Source organism: Somniosus microcephalus, chromosome 4, assembly GCF_052327205.1.
Source record: "Somniosus microcephalus isolate GS21.2 chromosome 4, FLI_Smic_1.0, whole genome shotgun sequence".
NCBI classification, from domain to species: domain Eukaryota; kingdom Metazoa; phylum Chordata; class Chondrichthyes; order Squaliformes; family Somniosidae; genus Somniosus; species Somniosus microcephalus.
In genome coordinates, this window is record NC_140990.1 from 232,542,936 (window position 1) to 232,568,480 (window position 25,545).

Here is a 25,545-nt window from a genome sequence, read left to right on the forward strand (position 1 = left end):
GTTTTCCTGCTGGAGAGTGTAGTAATGTTTCTGGGAAAGCTCCACATCCTTTACCAATTTTGTCAAATGCTCAGGTAATGGCAGGATATCATACCCAAAATGTGATATATAATCTTGGAGGTTTGGTAAAATACCACCCACTGTGAGATTTACTGAGGTGTGATCTGAAATAGGGATTATCCTTTCCTGTGACACTTGAACCTCTATCAGGGGTTTAAAACAAAAGGTCGAGTCGTAAATTGGACACCATGGCCCAGAAATTCGGGTCCCAACGTGTGAGTACGGACGGAGTACTCACGCGTGGACCCGATGGAAGTGCCGGTTTCTTGCATGCACTACGCATGCGCGGAAAACCAGCATTTCCGATCCTCTGAACGAAGGGGTTCAGAGGTCAAACGCGTACGTGCGGGAGTCTGCGCGTGCGCGTTGAACTTCCTTTTTTTTACAGGTTTTTCCGTGCGTGAAGGCCTCTACATTTTACACATTTAAAAACCAGGCGTAAGGACTTCATTTTAAAAGGTATGTGATCAATTAATTAAAATTAGAACAATTTTCCACAGGTTTATTATTTTTAAATACTTTAAAGTAAGGTAAGTGTATTTTTAGCCCCGTTTTTTTATAAAATTATTTTTTTCAAAAATTTAAATGATTGTTTAAAATAGTTATTTAATGTTATTTATAGTTTATTTAAAAAGTGTGATTTTTTAAAATATTTATTTGAAGGGTAAGTACTGTTTTGGGGGCCAGAGTTTTCATTAGTTTGACAGTTCTTTCTGTCAGTCTCATGAATGGGCTTTTCCCTCCTCCGATTGGTTGCCCATGGCTCACGTGATCTCAGCGGACGCATCGCACTAAATACGCCGCTGAATCACGCAAGCACAGCGCGCCGGGAGCTGGACCGGGCCACAGAGAGGAAATCCACGCAGGCCCAGGCCTCAACTGCCGGCGCGCTAGGTAAGTGTAGGTCGGGGGCTTGCACCCGCGGGAAGCCCCCGACACGAATTTCTGGGCCATTGTATCATTGTGTACCCTATACTAATTCACACTGGTGGTGACACAGTAGGTTCTGTTCCCCTCATAAGCAACCTAGGGCAGGATGTGCCTCTGAGAAGTTGATCGGTTGTGCGCTTTCAGATTCAAAACCACATACCGGTTGGTCGAACACATTCAGATGATGTAGGTTCAACACTACACGTGCACCCCTTTCTTGACATCCCTTCAGATCCGTGCCGGTCTTGGAGTTCCCCCACTTAACCACATACGGAGGCACCCCATGATGCCGCACATATGCCCCATTTCGGATAACACTAACATTTTCCACCCGATATACCGGCACTGGCCGTTGTGACTGACCCATCACTGGCATCCTGAGAACAATTCCCATTATGGTTTGGTTGTACTGATCTCAAACGATTGGGACTGGGTACGCTTCGGAAGCCAACCATAGCTGGCACGGGTTCATGAGATTGTCATACGTGCTCAAGGTTCTTAGGTGTCTGTTGTCAATCCATGATGGCACGCGACCTTTCTCCATATCCTCTAAATTACTACTCCCCTCGTTTAATAACCAGGCACCGTACATAACACACGCATCATTTTGCCCGGCCTGACACATTCTGGTCCTCCTTTATTAAGTTGTTTATGGTCTGGGTGTGAGTTTCCAGCTCAGCTGTCAATTCTTTTAGGTGAATGGTCATTACTTGGTCTTCTTGTAATTCCTGTCCCTCAATCTCATTACCCTGCCCCAGTACCCTCTTTAGCTGATCCCGTAAGGTATTGACCTGCGTTTGCAGCTGGGCATCATCTATACTACTGACCAGTGACGTCCCCGTATTAAACACCATGGCCGCGTCATTGATCAATCCCCTCTTCCTTCTCCCCAAACCGGTGTGACTGTTGTCAGCTCGTTTATACAAATCCCTCCAACTTTCTTCCCCATAGTTCAACTCGTAGAATTGTCAGAACATTTCTTTTAATAGTTTCTCATACAATTTTTCCATTCCAGCTGGGCACCACCGAGGTAGCCATACTTTTGTCAAATTAAGGATGACAGATGCTACCTCGTAATGCACGTCATGGTACAACACCTTCCCTGTTGGAATCAGTACTAACCCATTCCTAGGTCCGGGTGTCATTATGGGGCACTTAACCTCTTTATCCCATGTCTTTGGGGCTGATAGTAGGGGCTTCTTATCGTGCGCTTCTAGTTCGGTAGCATTGACTGCGTTTGGAGGATCTGGGACCACACATGAATCGAAACTCTGAGTCCAGCCTATTCCAGACCCGGAATCTTGCCATTGCCATTTAAAAGCGATGGACACCCCCTTCTGGCATTTACGTTCCGATCTTCCCACACACACATAAACGCCTTGTTCCTCCTTCCACCACTTGTCCCAAAATAATTTCACCCCCCCATTTGTCCCCACAATCGGTCTGTACGAGTCATAGAGTCATAGAGTCATAGAGTTTTACAGCACAGAAAGAGGCCCTTCGGCCCATCGTGTCTGCGCCGCCCATCCATCCCTGTCCAGTCTAATCCCATTTTCCAGCATTTGGTCCATAGCCTTGTATGCAATGGCATTTCAAGTGCTCATCCAAATGCTTCTTGAATGTTGTGAGGGTTCCTGCCTCTACCACCCTTTCAGGCATTGAGTTCCACATTCCAGCCACCCTCTGGGTGAAAAAGTTCCTCCTCAAATCCCCTCTAAATCTCCTGCCCCTTACCCTGAATCTATGCCCCCTTGTTATTGACCCCCCCACTAAGGGGAAAAGTTCCTCTTTATCTACCCTATCTATGCCCCTCATCATTTTGTACACCTCAATCAGGTCCCCCCTCAGCCTTCTCTGCTCCAAGGAAAACAACCCCAGCCTGTCCAGCCTCTCTTCATAGCTGAGGCGCTCCATCCCAGGTAACATCCTGGTGAATCTTCTCTGCACCCTCTCCAAAGCAATCACATCCTTCCTATAGTGAGGCGACCAGAACTGCACACAGTACTCCAGCTGTGGCCTCACCAGCGTTTTGTACAGCTCCATCATAACCTCCCTGCTCTTATATTCTATGCCTCGGCTAATGAAGGCAAGTATCCCATATGCCTTTTTAACCACCTTATCTACCTGCTCCGCTGCCTTCAGGGATCTATGTACATGTACACCAAGGTCCCTCTGACCCTCTGTACTTCCTAGGGTCCTACCACTCATTGTGTATTCCCTTGCCTTATTTGTCCGTCCAAAATGCATCACCTCGCACTTTTCAGGGTTAAATTCCATTTGCCACTTTTCTGCCCATCTGACCAACCCGTTTATATCGTCCTGTAGCCGGAGGCTTTCCTCCTCGCAATTTACCACCCCACCAATTTTCGTGTCATCTGCGAACTTACTGATCATACCTTTTACATTCTAATCCAAATCATTTATGTAGATCACGAACAACAAGGGACCCAGCACCGATCCCTGAGGTACCCCACTGGACACAGGCTTCCAGTCACAAAAGCAACCTTCAACCATCACCCTCTGCCTCCTGCCACTCAGCCAGTTTAGGATCCAACGCGCCAAGGCACCCTGGATCCCATGGGCTCTTACCTTCTTAACCAGTCTCCTATGCGGGACTGGAGTCATTCCCCAATCTTTCCCAATCCGTGGATTCATTACCCTTTGCCTTGTCTGTTTTCCGTAGCCACCACCACCATCCCACGGAGATACTTCCCCAGCATTCTAGGCACACTTACCTTCCCTCTTTCACCAGTACTTTTTTGGTGGTGATATTTAATTTGCGGCAGGGCACTGATGCTTCACCGAATTTGTTACCAGTGTAATTAGAATATTTAGTGGAATTTGACCCCAACCAACCTGGTCATACTCCCTCATGGAAGTATGTAGCTATCCTGTCAGTGCCCCGTGCTCTACCTGCCTGTGTTACGGTGGGCCCGGCTCCTCCCATACACCCGTAAGTAAATGACATCTCGATGTTGCCTCGCTCCATCTGTCCTGATCTGATCAGGATTACCAACAGGCCCAGCTACAGAGTGCATTCCATCCTGCGTCCTCCATTCGACTCACCTCTGCAAATAAAAGAAAAATAGCAACGCTCTGTGAGAGGTCTTCCCGCCACAGATCAAACTTAGGTTATATACATATTAATACATGCTGTGATTGCTGCAATCACCGTGTCCCTTTTTCCTCACTGTCCGGTTGGGATCTCTTGCGGCTCGGGTCGGTGTGCGAGGAGGCGTCCAAGGCACCCTACGTTGTGGTGTTCGACTACTCCTCACCACACCGCCCTCTGGGTTTTCGTCATCATCCCACAACATGGGAGGAAAACTTACATTGGTCAAACTCATGATCGTTCCCTGGGCTCTGGTTCATTTTATTCCCCTTTTCCCGGGGTCATAGCATTTACATTGATAGATGTGGAACCACTTTTTCCATTTTGGCAGCTGCACTGCGTAAACCATAAGGCTGCCCTTGTCCACTATACTGTACGGCCCCATGTACAGTGGCTCGAAAGCCCCTACCCAGGCATAATTTCTCACCATGACCTGGTCCCCTACCTTCCACTCCTGTACTTTCTGTGGCTCTGACAGCATTCTATTCTTCTGGTGCTGGCTTCCCATGTTATTTGCAGCTTTCCATTGTACTTTCCTCAAGGTCTCATGCAGGTCTTTTATGAACCTGTCCCGGTTGACTTCCCTCGTTTGAGCTTCGACCAGGACTGGTACCAACACATGAGTCGGGGTCCTCATCACCCTACTTGTCATCAGCTCATACGGAGAGTGTTCTGTGCTCTTGGAGAGGCTGGCCCTGATATTCATGAGAACTAGAGGCATGACCTTGTCCCATTTCTTTGGGTACCCCCCTATCTCCTTCCTAAGCCTTTCCTTTAAGGTCCGGTTCATCCTTTCCACTATTTCCGATGATTGGGGTTGTGGGCCACATGCCATTTTCCCATTATCCCTAAAAGTTTCAGGGTGGTCTGCATGACTTGTCCTGTGAAATGGCACCCCTGACCTGATTCCACTACCTGGGGCAATCCCCATCGGGAGAACACATCCCTTACTAGGATCTTAGCCGTGTTCAACGCTGTGGCTGTTTGACAAGGGAAGGTCTCAACCCACTTAGAGAAAACGTCCACCAACACCAGACAATACTTGTTGCCTGCTTTTGTGGTGGGCAGGGGCCCAATGAAGTCTATTTGTATAGAACACCATGGTCTCGCTACCCTCCTAACGTGTCCCAACAGTGCCTTTCTACGGTTGGGGTCTGGACTATTCGCAGCACACACTAGGCACTCACTGCAATATTCCTTCGCCTCTTCCCTGAGATGAGGCCACCAACCCACCTCCTCCACTTTCTTCTAGGTAGTTTCCAGCCCTAGATATCCAGTTCCTGGATCCCCATGAGCGAGCTGCATAAATTCCTCCCGGTACTGTGTGGGCACGATCCACCTTTCCACTTTAAACAGCATCCCCTCTTTGACCACTATATCTACTGCTCTAAAAGTACCCTCAATTGGTTCCCCTTCTACCCTTTTCTTAATCACGTTTTTTAAAACCGTATCTTGTGCTTGAACCTGGGTCAGGTCTGGGGGCAACTTCACCTCCTGTGGGCCCTCCATATCCTTTATGGCCGCAATCTGTCCAGATCGGTACGGGTCCCAAAGTACTCCCTCCCTGACCCCCTTTTTTGCCAACTCATCGGCCTTCTGGTTACCTTTCCACTTTGTAGGGAGGCATCCTTTACCTGGTTTACGGTAATTTACCTGGTCAGGCAGCCTTTTGCCACTGCACTGTGACCAATTCCAATCAGCGGTTTCAAATCGCTAAACCGTCCTTCCAGTTCTGACTGGAGGAACTTATAATTAATGATATTTTAAAAACGGACAAATGGTCTGGATGCAAGAAAGTCAAATTTTATTAATACTAAAGAAACTACACCACACGATCAAAGTAATCACAGTAAAATTGCTTAACAGGGGAAGGCAGATGGCAAAAATGAGGGATAAATGGCTACAGTGTTAATTTTACAATCTTAGCAACAGTTGCCTTAAATTACCATCCCTTTACTTCTCACTAGATTGTCTTGCTAGTGGGTCAGAAGCCTTGCTCACCTGCAGTCCAAAGAGTAAAAGAGAAGAGAGAGATGCTTCTGGGAAGCTATCTTTTATACCCCTTTTTTGGGGCCCGGCCAGATCTGGTGTTTCTGGGCTAAAACAAAAGAGATCCAAACTGTCCACTTGATATACAAACAAATGCTAATAGCATTGAATTGCTTTGTAAACAAAGCATTGTCCTGTGGTCATCTGGAACCGCAATTGATTGACAGTCTTGAGTGCTTAGCAAACAAAGTCCCTTTGTTCATGCTGGCAGTTTCAAGCACTTGATCTTAGAGTCAATTTCAGTGAATGGATATGTGTAAACAACCCAGTGTGCTTGCTGTCCAATGATTGGCTGATTCAAACAGGCTACTCCCCAGTGTAAACAAACAGCTTGTAGGTTACCAGACACGCCCAATACCACAGGGTGACTGACAGCTCGGGCTCCATTCAAACCCACTACAGGGCAGCGCTGAGCTTTTTCATGTGCTAACAGCCTGTCTGTTTCATATGCTAACAGCCTGTCTGTCCTTTTCAATTCTGTTTCCATGAGGTCTGTTCAGCCATTTTTAACAGTCCCAAACTCAAGAGTACATCTTTTAATAAAATGTACAATCTTAAAGTGTGCGATTTTCACAAAGTTCTTTGATTCCAGTGTCCAAGTGCCGCCTAGCTTACGAGCTTTTTAACGCAGCCTTTTGCGGTTCTGGGTATGTTTTAAAACATTGTCCAACCCAGAGACAATTTAAATCACAAGTCTTCGTCCACGATGTGGATTAATATTTCCCGATCTTTGGGGGCTGAGGGGATTTTGTGACCCCTACATTCCCCCCTTGGATACTTCCAACTTGCTTGTAGTATCCTGTTGAAGAAGTGAGCAAAATTTTCTGACTCCCCACAAACAATCACCCCCTGTATTTACCTATAACTACCTACCACTGATCCCCTGACCCGTCTATTCCCCTCAAATCCAAGAAAAACCGTGGTACGGTAGCCATCTACAGATACATCAATTACAAAATGTTACAATAGGGGTCTCATACCCCTGCACCACTTGTTACATTATAACATATTACAAAGTGTTGCAATCTCGGTTATACAATGTAATCAAAATGATCCCAAGAACAGAGAGGGTCCTATGTCTCTGCACTGCTTGGAACTGTAAAACAAAATACAAAAATCTTCATTAAACATTTGAAACAAAATGCTGAAATAAACCCTGACCATCACGTGCCAATGATGGGTCACGAAATTCGAGTGGGTATTGCTCCTCCCACCCGGGCAGTAAATGTTCCTTCCAACCCCCCCCCCTTAATGGTCTTAAACTTTTAGAACATACAGAATGGATTTTACAGAACAGTCTGATCCACCAGCCCCGAGCCGTTCCCTTGTCCCTTTGTGGAGGCGGGGTACCCCTCATGTTTCACAGACCGAGACTGGGGAGTATGGGATCATGACTCCCAGTCCCTCCCCCTCCCGTCTTCCCTCGACTGGCTGCAGAAAATGATGGGTGCCTGTGTGGTGGCTCTCACTGGCCCCACACTCAAACTTGGATCCCAGGTCCGGCCACCCACTCATCCTTCCCAGCCACACTTACACTCTAACTTTGCCCGTGGGCCCCGGGTGAGTAGCTCCCTTCCCTGAATGCACCCACGTGACTCTTGGGTCTCCCCCTCCCCTTTACAATCTTTCCCGGGCTATCACCACCAACTCCCAGGGAATGCATCCCTATCTGACAAGGTGCCCATGCTTCCCCACAATAACTCCTCAATAGCGAGGTCTCCTGCAAGTGAAATTCGGTCAGGATAGTGTTGGGTTGGGGCCGTGCCCCACCCAGATGGGGCCATCTCGTCCACGTAGGATGAGTAGGCAGGTTCCTCCGGACACTGTCTGGTTTCTCCCGAAGGTCGCTGTGGGGTCTCCTCCTGGATTTGTCCAGTGGCGAGGTGATCCCCAACATTCTGTGTATCTTCATTCGATGCCCAGCTCGGGCTGGGTGAACAGGGCTGCTCCTTTGTCCACTCTCCTGCAAAAGAATTTGAAAGGACATGCAGCCAGGTCTCTCACTGACCTGCTGCCTTAGGTGGAGGCATGGTCGGGTCCCTCGACCTTGGACCAAAATACAAGCATTTGGCACACTTATAAACTTAAACTTTAAACTTAAACTGAAAACTACTAGTTACATTCTAAACTTAAAATTTAAACACCTTAAAAGCAAGCTATAAACATTGGTAACTTAACACAAAGCTATAATACAAATGCCGCCCGTCTCCAGATGGCCAGGCTAATCTCTGGTGTCACTGTCACAGATTACTGCTGCCTGCAGCGAGGCTGGACTGCCTCCTGCTTCTGGTCCCTGGCAGCTTATGGCTGCTAGTTGGGGACCTCTGTGATCTGTTTCCTCCCAGGCTCGGGAGATTGCTCTTTGTGGCGGGTACTCTGGTGACCATCTTATCTTGGGCTTGTGGACCCGCTGAGACCTTCTGAGGGGCGTCTCTGTGGGGGAAACTTTGGCTGACGGACCCTGAGCCTGGGTCACAGCCCTAGCTGGCTGGGACCCTTCATCCCCTGATGCAAACAGCCCACACTGTTTAATTTACCTGGCAGCCTGCCAGTAATCCCAGTTTGTCTCCTTTTCCCTACCCACTCCTGTACTGGGGGCAGGTATTCCCTCACCACCCACTGCTGATGGCTGAAAATCTTCCTCTCCAGGTCCAAAACCTGGCACCGGCTCCTTCCATATGTCCCCTGCAAGAGGAATTGCTATCCCTTCCTCCCCAGAGTCCCACACCATAGGGGGAACCACTCTAGAAGTGGGCTGGAAAGCTTGTCCCTTTAAACAGGCGACTGCACCTGCGCGAACCTCCTCCCCGAAGTCCCACGGCAGAGGCTGTGAAACCTCTGTATTCAAACAGGCGACTGCGCCTGCGCGGGAAAACTGAAGTGGAGCTGCTGTGGTCACGGGCTGGGGAACTGCGCCTGCGTGAACCTCCTCCCCGGAGTCCCACGGCAGAGGCTGTGAAACCTCTGTATTCAAACAGGCAACTGCGCCTGCGCGGGAAAACTGAAGAGGAGCCGCTATGGTCATGGGCTGGGGAACTGCGTCTGCGCGAACCTCCTCCCCGGAGTCCCACGGCAGAGGCTGTGAAACCTCTGTATTCAAACAGGCGACTGCGCCTGCGCAGGAAAACTGAAGAGGAGCCGCTGTGGTCACGGGCTGGGGAACTGCACCTGCGCGAACTTCCTCCCCGGAGTCCCACGGCAGAGGCTGTGAAACCTCTGTATTCAAACAGGTGACTGCGCCTGCGCGGGAAAACTGAAGAAGAGCCGCTGTGGTCACGGGCTGGGGAACTGTGCCTGCGCGAACAGACCGTTCAAAAGACTGGGGAATTCCTATCTCCAGACCAGTGACTACGCATGCGCGGGCAGTCTCTTCACAGGGCGGTGCCTCCCTGGGGCCCCCCAAGCGATTTTCTGTGAATGAACTCGCAGCAGCCTGCAGATTTCTACTCTCAGGCTGCGGTTTCTCTGTTTCTGAAACTTTAAACCTGTTCAAATTTAAACTTTGGCCAAAACTTAGGTCCCACTGGGGCGGGGAAGTGTCCCAATTGGTGGGCCGGACAACTTTTCCCTTGAAACAAGCCACAGTGCCTGTCTTTACAGCCTGTGAACTTGAACTTGTATGGTCAGATTTATACAATTTATACATTGGTTGGTGTGGAACCACTTTGTGCACCGGGGTAGTTTTACTGCATAGACCATGGGGCTGGCCCTATCAACTATACTATAGGGTCCCATGTTGAGTGGCTCTAAACGTCCCACCCGGGCATAGTTTCTTACCATCACTAGATCTCCTATCTCCCACTGGTGGCTCTTGCTAGGCTCGAGCAGCAGCCGATTATTCCGATGCTGCTTCCCCATGCTGTCTGCTGCCTGCCCATAAATTTGTTTGAGGTGTCTGGAGTATACCCCCTGACCGGTGAATCCCGATAGTATGTATGGAACCCCGTTAGACAGAGGTGAGGTGGTGGGATTATCTGTATGGGTCATGGTGCATGATGCCCTCGTATCCAATAGATAAGTCCCTGTAACCTTCTCTACCTCCATCTGTACGAGCGGTCTCTTCCATTCATCGTACCGGAGATTACACAGACGGACAGGCTGCGCGGGCTCCAGTCATTGTGGGGAGGCAGAGGTGAGCGAGGGGGCTGCAGCACCACTGATGGCTGCTACCTTTCACTGATTGGCCCTGAGGAAAGATTTTATCGACTCCATGTCGGACTCGACTGTATCGGGAGGAGTTTCTGTCTCTGCCTTCTGAGTTGGGGCTGCGGGGGTCCTGGCTTTATCGTCTCTCCCAGGCTTTTCACAATCCCTGCGCTGGTGGCCATCCTCCCCGCACCTGTAACAAGTGACCTTGTTCTGGGAGGGACGGCTCCCCTCCTGGCGCCACTCTTTCTTGTATTGAGCCCTAGATTTAACCTCGTGGACCTTACCCTTTTGCTGGGGGGTCCCACTATTCCTACCGTTCCTATATGCTACCGTGAGCTGCCGGATTACAGTCTCTTCGGTTGCTAGGGGGTCTCGGTGGTCAAACCAAGTATCAGCCTTTGCTTTTATCTGGGGCAGGCAATTGGACGCCAGGCAATGAAGCCATTGGGCCCGCTGCCTCTGGTTCAGGTGTGCCCTATCTTGTCCCCCTGTACACGCACTGTTGTAGACTGGCCACAGCCTGTCTGCAAATGCCTGTGGGGTCACCCCTTCCTTCTGCAGTGTTTTCCCTATGCGATCGAACGGACTGCAGTCGTTCACACCCATGGCTTCCAGTATTTCCTCCTTTAGGTCCTCAAAACCCTTCTGCCCTCTCTTAGCCTCATTTGAAAGGGTCTGATAGAGCTTACTACCTACAGAGAAAAGTAACATTTTGGCTTTCTCTTCGTCATCACAGCCGTTAACACAGGCTGCCTGTTCTATCTCTTGGAAGTGCGTTGAGGGGTCTCCCTTTTTGGAGAGCAGGGAAATATGTTTCACCAGGCCTCTGAGCTGTTGGGTATCATAGAGTACCAGATAGGTATGCTGAACAACCCCTGGGTCATTATCATTCACGGGCGGACCGTACCTCCATTGTTGGAGGGGGTACACTGGTCCTGGTCCCCGCCTGCCTAGCGGGACCTGCTGGCGTTCTCCTACCACCCCATTGTCCACCCCTTCTTGCTGCCAGAGCCCCTCAAAACTTGGAGCTGTGGGCTGCGGTCTTGGGATCTCTAATTCCCTAAGCAGCTCTGTTCTGGGTGCTGCCTGTGGGGCGGTTTGATTTGGGCTGCTGGTACTGCCTGACGGACTTCGCTTCCGACTTATGAGACATACCATCCCTTTAGACCTTAGTAACTCCATACCCAAACTCTCTATCTTTCTGTTACATGGGGTATGATCTGCTCCACTAAACCTTTGGTCGCAGGCCAGCTTATAAGTTGCCTTTACCTCCCTAACCTTTTCCTCCTGCTCTGTTACTTCTGAGGTGAGGCGAGCATTCTCTTCCCGCAGTCTCATCTCGTTACTCTTTGTTTCTGTAATTTGGCACTTTAGGAACTCTATCTTGTGCCTCGCGTGGCGTCTGCCCTCGCTAGCTTCTTGGGTGAGGTGTGCGTTTTCCTCCTGTAGCCTCATCTCACTGTGCCTAACCTCTGTGACTTCCTGCACAAGGCACTCTATCTCTGCCTGGCATTTCGTGACCTCTCGTGTGAGGCGTGCATTTTCTTCCCACACCCTCATCCCACTATCTCTGGCCTCATTCACCTCTCTTATGAGGTGTTCTACCTCCACCTGGCATTTTTCAAACTCTGACTCCCGATTCTTGGCCTCTGTAACCTCCTCCCGCACCCTCATCTCACGCTTCTTAACCCAGCCACCTATACCATAATAGGTCAGCTTACATGCTGCCGCTAACTTCTGCAGGGCTACCCACAGACTGAAAGCAAGAAAAGCAAGAGCTGATACTTTCTCCAGGTCCAGACCACTTATCATATCAAAAACTGCCTCCAGTCCTGCCGCGGTCGCCAATTTGTAGGGGGCATCCTTTACCTGGTTTACGGTAATTTACCTGGTCAGGCAGCCTTGCCACTGCACTGTGACCAATTCCAATCAGCGGTTTCGAATCGCTAAACCGTCCTTCCAGTTCTGACTGGAGGAACTTATAATTAATGATATATTAAAAACAGACAAATGGTCTGGATGCAAGAAAGTCAAATTTTATTAAAACTAAAGAAACTACACCACACGATCAAAGTAATCACGGTAAAATTGCTGAACAGGGGAAGGCAGACGGCAAAAATGAGGGATAAATGGCTACAATGTTAATTTTGCAATCTTAGCAACAGTTGCCTTAAATTACCACCCCTTTACTTCTCACTAGATTGTCTTGCTAGTGGGTCAGAAGCCTTGCTCACCTGCAGTCCAAAGAGTAAAAGAGAAGAGAGAGATGCTTCTGGGAAGCTATCTTTTATACCCCTTTTTTTGGGGCCCGGCCAGATCTGATGTTTCTGGGCTAAAACAAAAGAGATCCAAACTGTCCACTTGATATACAAACAAATGCTAATAGCATTGAATTGCTTTGTAAACAAAGCATTGTCCTGTGGTCATCTGGAACCGCAATTGATTGACAGTCTTGAGTGCTTAGCAAACAAAGTCCCTTTGTTCATGCTGGCAGTTTCAAGCACTTGATCTTAGAGTCAATTTCAGTGAATGGATGTGTGTAAACAACCCAGTGTGCTTGCTGTCCGATGATTGGCTGATTCAAACGGGCTACTCCCCAGTGTAAACAAACAGCTTGTAGGTTACTGGACCCGCCCAATACCACAGGGTGACTGACAGCTCGGGCTCCATTCAAACCCACTACAGGGCAGTGCTGAGCTTTTTCATATGCTAACAGCCTGTCTGTTTCATATGCTAACAGCCTGTCTGTCCTTTTCAATTCTGTTTCCATGAGGTCTGTTCAGCCATTTTTAACAGTCCAAAACTCAAGAGTACATCTTTTAATAAAATGTACAATCTTAAAGTGTGCGATTTTCAAAGTTCTTTGATTCCAGTGTCCAAGTGCTGCCTAGCTTACGAGCTTTTTAACGCAGCCTTTTGTGGTTCTGGGTATGTTTTAAAACATTGTCCAACCCAGAGACAATTTAAATCACACAAGTCTTCGTCCACGATGTGGATTAATATTTCCCGATCTTCGGGGGCTGAGGGGATTTTGCAACCCCTACACTTAGGCTCGGTCTTTGAGTGCGCCTTTACTTTTTGAATGTAATACTCCCTTTAATTGCCCGTAACGCCCAGGATTGTGTTCAGCAATGGGGCGATTACTAACGGTTTCCCATCGGCGGACTTGAATCCTCGTCTAGCCCATATTGCCAGATATTCAGTGCAAGAATTGCATGTGAACATTGAGTCTGAGCATATTGTGTAGGGGGTTGGGAATTCCTCAGGATGCATGACCACATAAGCTACAGCCGTCAGCTCGGCCTGCTGTGCGCTCAGTGTGCTGGGGAGTTTGACGGCTTTCTCTAACCCAGCCCCTAGGTCATAAACTCCACACCCTGTCCTGTGCTCTCCGTTTGTCACCGAGCTGGACCCATCCACATATATATCTTTCCCTGTCGGATGTTGCCCAGCCCAGAATCCCACATCTACATCCCATACCCCTTCTACCGTGTTTCGTCCCTGGGTAAATCAAGTTCAAGGCCAGCTTAGGTTCCACCAATCTTTCCACCCTCAGATTCATCTGGGAGAGTAGCAATGTCCAGCGGGCAATACGACTGCTACTCACTGTCCCATCTTTTATCCTCCTATCCAATAGCATCTGTGTCGGAGTATGACATGTCAGTAAGGTTATTAAAGATGACCCCGTAAATAATTGGAAACATTTGATGGCCCAATAGCTCACCAAAAGGTGTCTTTCACAGTTTGAGTAACCCCTCTCTACATCTGTCAGGACTTGGGAAGCATAAGCCACTGGCCTCAACTTGTCATGCCGTTCTTGGAGCAACACTGCACTCAAACTATCTCCAGATAAAAATCTTCATTCCCGTTTATTGCTCCTAGTGCAGGTGCAGTTTGTAAATTTTCCTTTGGGCAAGTAAATGCCTCCTTACAACTCTCATCCCATTCCCATCCTACTCCTTTCCTAAGGATTCTAAGCAAAGAGGCTGCCGTGGCTGCATAGCCTTCAATAAAATTCCTGCAATACCCTGTCATACCAAGAAAAGATCTCACCCCAGTTACACTCTTTGGAGTGGGTAGTTCCTGTACAGCCCTCCTCTTCACCTCATCTTTAGCCCCTTCCCCTGCCCTAATCATCAATCCTAAGAATGTCACCTCCTCCTGTCCTATTTCGGCTTTCTTGGGGTTTGCCTTAAACCCTGCTTCCCCCAACAGCTTTAGTAGCTTGTCCAGTAGTGGCCCGTGGTCGACTGCACTTTCTGAGAATAATAATAGGTCATCCATGTACTGGATCAACTGGCTAGGCTGACTGAAATTCTTTAAAGCATTAGCCATACACTGATGGAAAATCGAGGGACTGTTATGAAACCCTTGCGGGAGGCACATCCACATATACTGTTGCCCTTTGAATGTAAAGGCAAATTTATACTGATTCTCCCGTCTTATGGGGATAGACCAGAACCCGTTAGCTATGTCCAATTCAGTGAACGTCATTGCCTCCGCAGAGATATTCCCTATTAGATCGGCTACTGCTGCTACCGTGGGCGTGCATGCTGGAATACCTTTAGTGAGGACCCGGTAGTCTACCGTGACTCTCCATGACTGATCGGGCTTCTTAACTGGCCATAGGGGTGAATTTACGTGGGTCACTATCGGTCTCAGTACCCCTTGTTCCACGAGGGAGCTCAGTGCAGTTTCCATGTCCTTCTCTACCTCCTAGGGAAAACTATACTGTTTCTGATGTCACGACATTGGGTCCCTGTGTACCTCCACCTGTACCCCTGTTACCCTACCACAGTCATGTCGGTGAGTGGCAAACATTGCGAGATTATTTTCCACATATCCTCGATAACTTTCCGGGGTGCCACGGACCAATTGTTCCAAGTCATAGCTACCCTTCGGTTTCACAGTACAGGCGCTACCTTTCACTTTCTCCGCCTTGGGGATAACTAGAACTTCCTCAAGTTTATCTGAACCAACTGCCCCCCATAGACAGTGGTTTCTCAAATCCACGATCACATAGTGGGCCAGCATAAAATCAGCTCCGAGGACCCCCGCACCGGGCTGATCCCATTGCATCAGTATGCATTCCCACTTAGTGACAAGGGGTCCTAACCCTATAGACAAAGGTTTCGATACCACCCCAGCCTGCTCGTTCCCTGTGAAACCCACTAACTTAAACGGGACCCTGCTCGACCATGGAGAAGTGGTCAGGTTTGGTGAGTGAACCACCATACTGGAAGCTCTGGTGTCCACTAGATACTTTCCCCAAACAGCCTCTACCCTGATCTCTACACAAGGTCTGCCCCACTCATCGTAGGTGAGCAGGGACAGGTACTCTGGCTGGGTGCGTCCTAGTCATGGGGGAAGTGGGGGCACGCTGGGCTTTTCACTGCATATGGCAGTGTCCAGCTTTCCCTGGTCATTGCCCATAACCTGCCATAATGCGGTCACTAGAAGTTCCACCGGGTCTTCTACCCTCTCCTTCTCTGCCTCTACTACCCGCAGTTTTGACCCTGAGAGACCCCTGGTTTTCCCTTTTTGGGAATTTGCACTCCCTGTTCCAGTGTCCCATTCTACCACAGTTAAGGCACGCCTGGGGTCTATCCACCTTACCCCCCTTCTGCTTCCATTCTTTTCTACCATCCACGCTTCCCTTCATCTCGTGTACTTTTCCCTTTTGTTTATTCTCCTCCCCTCGGTTGGATTTAAAGGCCAGAGTCAGTTTCCTTAACAGGCCTGGCTCTGTATTATTAACATCCTGAGTCGAACCATGATTCGGCCCTAGCCCTGATCCGTGGAAGGCTGTTAGCCACTAGGGTCCTCAACCAATGATTCCTGGGAGCCCCTAACAACTGTGCTCGGGCTAGATTTCTCCCCATCGCTTTCAGATACACGGGCCACAACCTGTCTGCGAATGCATCCAGTGCCTTGCCAGTCAGCTGTCTGGTCTGCTCGACCTGCAAGAACGGACTGCCCTGGCTATGTCCCAGCGCCATTAAAATTTCGTCCTTTACCCTGTCCAGGGTACCCCCTCCTAACTTAGTGGCTGCTGACAAACCCTGGTGTAGCTTCCCATCTAGAGAGAACAGTATCAGCTTTTTCCGTTTGTCGTCGTCACAATTACTGATCCCTCCTATCTGCTCTACATTGGCAAAATGAACAGAGGCATCCCCTCCATGCTTCAGTTTCGGCACACTGGCCAGCATTTCTTGCAACTGAAGGGATGTATCGGGAAGCACATAATCACTTTACAATGGCCTCTGACAGCCGCCTTGTGGGGGTGGTCCCTGTGCTTCGGGAGCCTGTCGAACCTCTCTATATTGGATCCCATCATCGGGCTCCTTTTCCTCCTCATTCCAGTCTACCCCAACTTCCCCTGGTGCCATGAGACAAACCATACCCCTGGCCCTGGATAATGCTCGGGTCAACTTACGGATTTTTTCATTACAAGGCCCGTGATCGGCCTCTTCATGTATCTGGTTTTTGGCTACGCGGTATGCCACCTTTATCTTTTAACTTCTCCTCAGCCTTGTCAGCTCTCTCCGAGTTCCTATTACCTTCCTCACGCTGAGCCTGACACTGCCTTCTACTTTCGGTGACCTGACATTGCAGGTACTCTAACATGTTTCTAGCTGTTTCTTCCTGCGCTTTTCTCTTCTGTCTTTCAAAGCTCAAATCTTCTGTCAGCCGGTTCACTACGGCCTCTCTTTCTCCTACCCTACTTTCTGATTCCTGTTTCTCTATTCCTAAACTTTCTCCGTGAGCATCTGAATTTGTTTCTGCATACATATTAGCCAAATCGCATTTTTCTTCAATTTCTTATGTATACTACTACACGTCCACTCTACCGCTTTCTCATATGGACTGTCAGAGTGTAACATTTCCTGCACCCAGTGCTCGGAAATGTTTACTTTCCCAAACACATGCGAGGATATCCTATCCTCCATCATGGGTTTCTTGCACTTAACCCTGTCCATAATTTTGTTCTAAACCTTGACTTCCTGCCATGGTCGCCAGATTCTGTAAGGGGTTTTCTCCGATACTGGTCCCCCATTACACACAGTTCTTGGACGTCAGGATTTATAAGAACAAACTACACACGGCACAGGGTTTTGGCTCAACCTTTGATTCATTCGTTTATTGAACACAAACACACAATTACTTCCCCAGTATAAATCCCTACGATTTATATCAGGCTAACAACCCAAAATACAAACCCCTATGCAAGAGTCATTTGCATCGACACAATATGACACAGTTAAACCCGTCCGCGATTTGACAGTTACATATAAAGTTACCCAGACTCAATCACAAAGCCCTTATTGTGATCTGACTGAAACTCACAAACTTACTCAGACTCAATCATAAAAGCCCCCTCTATGATTTGGCTGAAACATACAATCACCACTCCCGATCGGCTGCCTCTTGGAGTGATTGTAGGCCCGAATTTTTCTGTTTGTTGTTCTGGTGTCGGCTTCCACCACCACTGCCTTCAAAGTGATCTTACTTTAAACCAAAACCAACTAGCAGTATTTCCTGGCCCCCTTCAGAGCGTACAATTCATTTCAAAATGTGTGAATTGTCCATTGATTTGAGAATTTTTTCTGACAATGCAACCCTCCCAAAGTGACTGAATATCTGAGGTTGTTTGTACTCAAAAGGTTTGAGGCCTGGCCCATTGTCTAGGCCTGCACTGAAACTAGTTATTCGGGGGCCATGGTCTAAGGTGGACAATGTAACCCCTTAAGGTAAATGAATATGCGAATGTTCTTGTTCAGAAGCATTCGTATTTTAGATTGTGATCCAGCCGTAGTTTCGGCTGCAATGTTTGAATTAACCCTTTATTGCTGAACCCTTTTTGCTGGCTCTGCAGTTCTGGGTTTTTATATATTTCACAGTCCAATTTTTACCGTGGTGGGGGAGGAACGGATCCTACACAAGCTCCCATTATTTTTTCCTTTATACTCCTTCCTACCATGTGGTTACTGTTAGGGGGCCTGTACAGCACACCCACAAGTGACTTCTTCCCTTTATCATTTCTCATCTCTACCCAAACCGCTTCTACATCCTGGTTTCCTGAACTTAAGTCATCCCTCTCTATTGTGCTAATACCATCATTAATTAACAGAGCCACCCCTCCACCTTTTCCTAGATTCCTGTACTTCCTAAATGTCATGTACCCTTCAATATTCAGGTCCCAATCTATGTCATCCTGCAGCCGTGTTTCTGTAATGGCTATCAGATCGTATTTATTTATTTATGTTTGCGTTAGCAGTCCATCTGTTTTGTTTTGAATACTACGTGCATTCAGATGCAGAGCCTTTAGTTTTGCCCTTTTATTATTTTTGTAACCTCTAGCTTTATCTGTTGATTTACTCTTAGATGTGTACTCTCTATCCACCCCTCAACCTCCTTTGCTCTAATGAAAACAAATCCAGCTTCTCCAACCTGTCCTTGTAGCTAAGATCCTCCATCCCAGAACCATTCTGGTAAATCTCCTCTGCACCCTCTCAAGGACCTTCACATCCTTCCTAAAGTGTGGTGACCAGAACTGGACACAATACTCCAGTTGTGGCCTAACCTGCGCTTTATAAAGGTTCAGCATAACTCCTCTACTTTTGTACACAATACCTCCCATATGCTTTGTTAACCACTTTCTCAATATGTCCTGCCACCTTCAGGGGCCGATGCACATTAACTCCCAGGTCCCTCTGTCCCTGCACACTCTTTAAAACTGTGCTATTAGGTGTATATTGCCCCTCCCTGTTCCTCCTGCCAAAATTCCATCTGCCACTTGTCTGCCCATTCCGCTAGCCTTTTCTATGTCCTGTTGCAGTCGATTGGTATCATCCTCACTGTTTGCCACACCCCCAAGTTTGGTGTCATCGGCAGATTTAGAAATTCTATTCTGTATTCCAATATCCAGGTAATTTATATATATCAAAAAATTCAGTGGTCCCAGCACTGACCCTTGGGGAACACCACTGTCTACCATCCTCCATTCTGAAAAACAGCCATTTACCGCAAATTGCTGTTTTCTGTCCTTAAGCTAATTCCTTATCCCTCCTTCTTCTTCTTAGGCAGTCCCTCGGAACCAAGGATGACTTGCTTCCACATTAAAAATGAGCTTGCAGGTAACTGATGAGTCCAATGCGGGACATACAGTCTCTGTCACAGGTGGGTAGATGGTGGTTGAAGGGGCGGGTGGGTGGGGTGCTTGGGTTGACATGCGCTCCTTGCGCTGCCTGCGCTTGGCTTCCGCTTGCTCCCGGCGAAGAGACTCGAGGTGTTCGGCGCCTTCCCGGATGCTTCTCCTCCACTTTGTGCGGTCTTGGGCCAGGGATTCCCAGGTGTCGGTGGGGATGTTACACTTTTTCAAGGAGGCTTTGAGGGTGCCCTTGAAGTGTTTCCTCTGCCCACCTGGGGCTCTCTTGCCGTGCTGGAGCTCCGAGTAGAGCGTTTGTTTTGGGAGTCTCGTATCGGGCATGCGGACTGTTGTGTATGTAACCGTTTACCTTTAAGGGAACTATAGAATGTGACCGTTCGCCTTTAAGAGCACTACTTCAGGGTGGCACTATTTATTGGCTCATGTATACTGTAATACCGATAGTGACCACACCAGTATATAAGGGTTGTGATACGTTAACTAGGGCAGAAATCGCCCAGACCTCTGAATAGTAAAGACCTGTTTTGTTTGTACTCCTAAAGTCTCTGAAGTTATTTACTGCACAACTTACAGACTTTACAATGGCGACGAGGCCGATCGTACCCTGCGGCAACAGTAGTTCCTAAGCAACTAAGGAGCGTCGAAGTGAGGCACCCGCCCTCGTCGTTCTGCTGGGTGAAAACTCGAGGCTGCAGCGATAGCAAAGAGGAAGATTTTGGCATTGAAAACTTCCATCTGCAACAGGCACTGACGGTCCCTTCTGCCACAGTGAGGAGCGAGCCGATCGACAAGAGAGGCAAGGCTGCCATGGACTGTGAGTAAGGGAACAGTAAAAGAAAATAAGGAAGGAGTAAAACCAGAGGATAAGGGCGGTACACTCGACCACGGTCGAGGGGGAAAGGAGCCAGACAAAGTCGGGTCCAGAGGAGCTGAGACCGGGAGCAGGCCGGGTGAGACAGAGCCGAGAAATCGGGAATTGGCCGAGAGCCAGTTCAGAGGCTGTAACTGTCCGCCGTCATCGGGGGTACCCGGAGCCGGTTGCCTGCCGCGGGAAGGAGAGCGCTGAAGCCGACGCGCGGGCTGGGGATCTGAAAGCCAGCGGAGAGCGCTGAAGCCGACGCGCGGGCTGGGGATCTGAAAACCAGCGGAGAGCGCTGAAGCTGACGCGCGGGCTGGGGGTCTGAAAGCCAGCGGAGAGCGCTGAAGCCGACGCACAGGCTGGGGACCGGTAGCCAGCGGCCGTCGCCCGCGGGGGAAAGTGTACCCCTCCCGCCAGGGGAAGAAGCGGGAAACCGCCATTGCCGTGGGCGGGGAGAACAGAAAAGCGCGGGGAAAACCGCCATTAAAGTGGGCGGGGAGAGCCGAGAAGCGCGGGAAAGCCGCCATTTTTCGCGGGGAAAACCGCCGAAGAAGAAGGAAGAAGCGGGAAACCGCCATCTTGGAAATTATTAAGAATTTCAGAAAAGTAATAAGATTTTTCAGAAAGGCTGGTGTGTTCTCAAGAAGAGAGAAGAAAATTAATAATAAGTAAAGTAATACTTGTACTGTTCTCAAAAAGAGAAGAAGATGCCTAAGCGAGGAAATATTAATGACTTTAATGCAGAAATAGAAGACTGGGCCACGTATGTGGAACGCATAGAAATATATTGCGTAGCCAACGAAATTGAGGATGACAACAAGGCAATAACTTTGTTAAATTCGATGGGAGCAAAAACATACGGGCTTTTGAAACATCTAATAGCACCAGTTAAACCAGTGGACCAGACCTTCGAAGAGATCGTAACAGTGTTGAAGGATCACTTGAACCCCACACCGTTGATGCTGGCTGAACGATTTAAATTTTACGCCAGAACCCAGAGGCAAGATGAAAGCAATGCGGAATACTTAGTCGAACTGCGTAAGCTAGCGAAATACTGCCAGTTTGGAGGGAATTTGACAGAGGCGCTGCGGGACAAGTTCGTATGCGGCTTGGCCAAAGAAGGAACGCAGAAGCGACTTCTGGAAGAAAACGACCTCACACTGGACAGGGCTGTCCTCATAGCTTCATTGCACGAAGCCGCAGCGAAAGGGACGGCGGAAATGCAGCTAAAGGCGGCGGCACTCGGGGTGGACCAAATTACAACAAGCACTCCCAAATGCTACCGTTGTGGAAAGACAACGCACGACCAGAATCAGTGCTGGTTTAAGAACCAAGAGTGCAGGAAATGTGGCAAACTGGGTCACATCGCGAAGGTATGCAGGTCCGGAAAGAAGACCAACAAGCAAAGGAAGCCACCACCACAAGGAAAGTACAACAAGGTGCATCAGGTGGCTGAAAAGAGTTCAGACGAACAAAATTCAGACTCAGACCCAAACAGCCAGGAGCTGGATAGTCTGAGAATCCACCATGTGGGTAAAGTAACTGATCTACAGTTGATCTGGGTCACACTAAAAATAGCGGGAGTCCAAGTACGAATGGAGCTGGACACGGGATCAGCTGTATCCGTCATCAACCAAAAGGACTATCACCGGCTATTCTCTCACATACCCTTAAGAAATACAAAATTTGTATTACAGACATACACGGGGCATCATGTATACCCCCTGGGAAAAATACGAGTCAAGGTGAGAGATAGGGGTAAAGAACACCCACGAATGTATCTGTACGTACTACCTGAGGGAGGACCACCACTTCTGGGACGGGAGTGGATCAAGAAAATAGACATGGAATGGCACTACCGACAAGCAATGACGAGTGAGGACTCGGTGCAGACAAGCAGCTCAGACTCTGAGCCGGAAGACGATAAGTCCAGCTTATGTATGAAAAACAAGATTAACATGAACTCACGGACTAAGGTTGGGAAATCGATGGCGTGCATAAAGACAGAGAATTCTGAGTCTGTTCAAGCTACAGACAGATGCATTACGGAGGAACACCGGGCTAGAACTCAACGTTATGTCAAAGTACAACGACAATTAGAACAGTTGAGTGCCCGTCTCCTACAAGAGATGGAAAAGATGAAAAAGTTCTGGGACACCGAATGGGAGTCCCTGGAAAGACAACAGAGACAGCCCGCTCAAGCAGAGAGCGACCATAGAGCCATCGTGGTCAAGTACCAATCACATCTCCCTGAGGCTGTTCAGGAACTAGAATATACACAGAACGATCCAAAGGAAGAGGAATCTTCAGGAAGTCAGGATGGTATTCCAGTTCACCTCTACGACTTGTTGCAAGCAGAGTGTAACGAGTTGAAAGAACAGTATGAACAGGCTCGGACTACAATCCTGGAAGGGGTTAACTTGGCAACTTCCGAAAAGCTCGTGTTAGTGAAAGAACATGAACGACTAAAGGTTGACCATAAGCAAGAATTACAAAGTCTGCAGGAAATGTTTGATGAGCTTCAGGCCAAGGCTGACTCATCGTTAGGGATTCAATCCATAGGAAAAAAATTAGTGGTGGAAGACATACCAGAACAGGGAATTCAGGATGTCCAAGAACTCGTTAAATTATTAAAGGAAACACAAAATAAATATGAAGCGGCAATGGCCGAGGTCCAACGACTTGAAGAACAGATGCAACTGGAAATCTTTTCAGTGGAAGAAAAGGAAAAGTCAAAACAGAAGATGACCCATCTGAACCATGATTACCTCTACCAGATCACACACGTGGTCCCTCCGAACGGAGCCAATTCAGTTCGGAAGTTCAAACTGTTAAACCCATGGAAGGACTATTGAATGAGTCACTCCAGCAATGTGAACCGACTACACCACAGAGACTGAATCTATGAACTGTTTTCCACAGAGACTGAATCTGTGATCTGTTTTGACATGAAGATATATATGTTATTATGTTATGTTAAACATGAAGTTATATGACGTTGACTCCATCGAGAGTATATCTGTAAATTGTTATATGACGTTGACTCCATCGAGAGTATATCTGCAACCTGTTTATATAAATTGAAGATTGTATGTTTAACGGGATTCTGTAAGTAATAAGCTAGGAAGGGAGGAGTGTTGTGTATGTAACCGTTTACCTTTAAGGGAACTATAGAATGTGACCGTTCGCCTTTAAGAGCACTACTTCAGGGTGGCACTATTTATTGGCTCATGTATACTGTAATACCGATAGTGACCACACCAGTATATAAGGGTTGTGATACGTTAACTAGGGCAGAAATCGCCCAGACCTCTGAATAGTAAAGACCTGTTTTGTTTGTACTCCTAAAGTCTCTGAAGTTATTTACTGCACAACTTACAGACTTTACACGGACAATGTGACCCATCCATCGGAGCTGATTGAGCGTGGTCAGAGCTTCGATGCTGGGGATGTTGGCCTGAGCAAGAACATTGACATTGGTGTGCCTATCCTGCCAATGGATTTGCAGGATCTTGCGGAGGCAGTGTTGGAGGCAAGAATTCCTTATCCAAGCTGCCACTGACCCACCTATTCCATGAGCCTCAATTTTGTTAACCAGTCTTGTATGTGGTACTTTGACAAATACCTTCCTAAAATCCATGCAGACAACATCCATTGCATTCCTTTCATCAATCCTCCCTGTTACTTCATCAAAAAATTCAATTAGATTAGTCAAACACGATCTGCCTTTTACAAATCAATGTTGGCTCTCCTTAATTAGCTTAAACCTCTCCAAGTGCCCATTAATTTTTTCCTTGATTATTGTTTCTAAAACTTTACCCACCACTGATGTAAAACTGACCAGCCTGTAGTTACTAGGATTGTCCTTACACCCTTTCTTGAACAATGGTGTCACATTTGCCACTTTCCAATCCTTAGGCACCTCCCCCACATCTAGGGAAGATTGGAAAATTATGGCAAGCCCTTCCGCTATCTCCTCCCCAATAGACCCCACCCTGCCTCTTATTACCCGCTTACTGTTTACATGAAGATTTTTGGGTTCCCTTTTCTGTTAACCGCCATTCTACTCTCATATTCTCTCTTTGCCAATCTTATTTTCATCTTCACATCCCCTCTCAACTTATTGTATTTGGTCTGGTTATCCCTTGAAGAATTCACCTGACATGCATCATACAGCCTCTTTTTTTGTTTCATCATCTTCTCTATCTCCCTCATCATCCAAGGAGCTCTTGCTTTGGTACCCTTATGCTTCCCTCTTGTTGAAATGTACTTAGCCTGTACTTGGAACATCTCCTCTTTAAAGATCACCCATTGTTCCGTTACAGTTTTTCCTGTCAGTCTATGATTCCATTTTACCCTGGCTAGATCCTTTCACATCCTACTGAAGTTAGCCCTATTCCAGTTTAGAAGTTCCACTCTAGATTGTTCCTTTCTCCTTTCCATTGCTAATCTAAATCTTATGATACGATGATCACTCGTACCCAAGTGTTCTGCCACAGACACTTTGTCGACCTGGCCCACCTCATTCCCCAGCACCAGATCCAGCAATACCTGATAGGACAAGCAGCTAAAGCAAATTTAAAGAAGGGTTTTCTGTTTGCTACCTTGGATGTGTAATCAAACTTTCAGTGGAAGGAAAAATTACAAACATGAATGCATAAGCTGGACAATCAATCTATTAAGTCAACCCAGATAGTGGACCTCTAGATTATGGATCAATTTAGTCAGACAAGACTCCCAGCAGGTTGCATCATTACTGTTGTAGTCCTATCTTCACTACTCTTTTCTGCATGCAGGAAGCGGGGCCTCACATTATAACCCTTTATTTTTCTACTTAACAGTTGCTGATTCCACGTAAGCAGTTGAATTGGATCAGACCATCAGAAAAGCTGCAACACAACACTCACATCTACCTCTCATTAGCACTGGTGGGATTTTGTATTTGAAATCTAGAATGGCAGTTTTGGGCTTCCAATGGTTAAAATAAAAATGACACATCTGTGATAACGTGAGCTGAAAAAGCAACCGACTGTGTCACACAAAAATCCTTTGAATTCTGATACAATTGCAATCTAACAACAACACGTCATCAGATTAAATGTAATTTGAGGCTACCATAAGTCAACTGGCCTGCTATGTAAGAAAACATAGTCAAAATTCCCAGGATGTACCACTACAGAACATGAATTGGAGAACAGTGAACACTTTATGTGATCT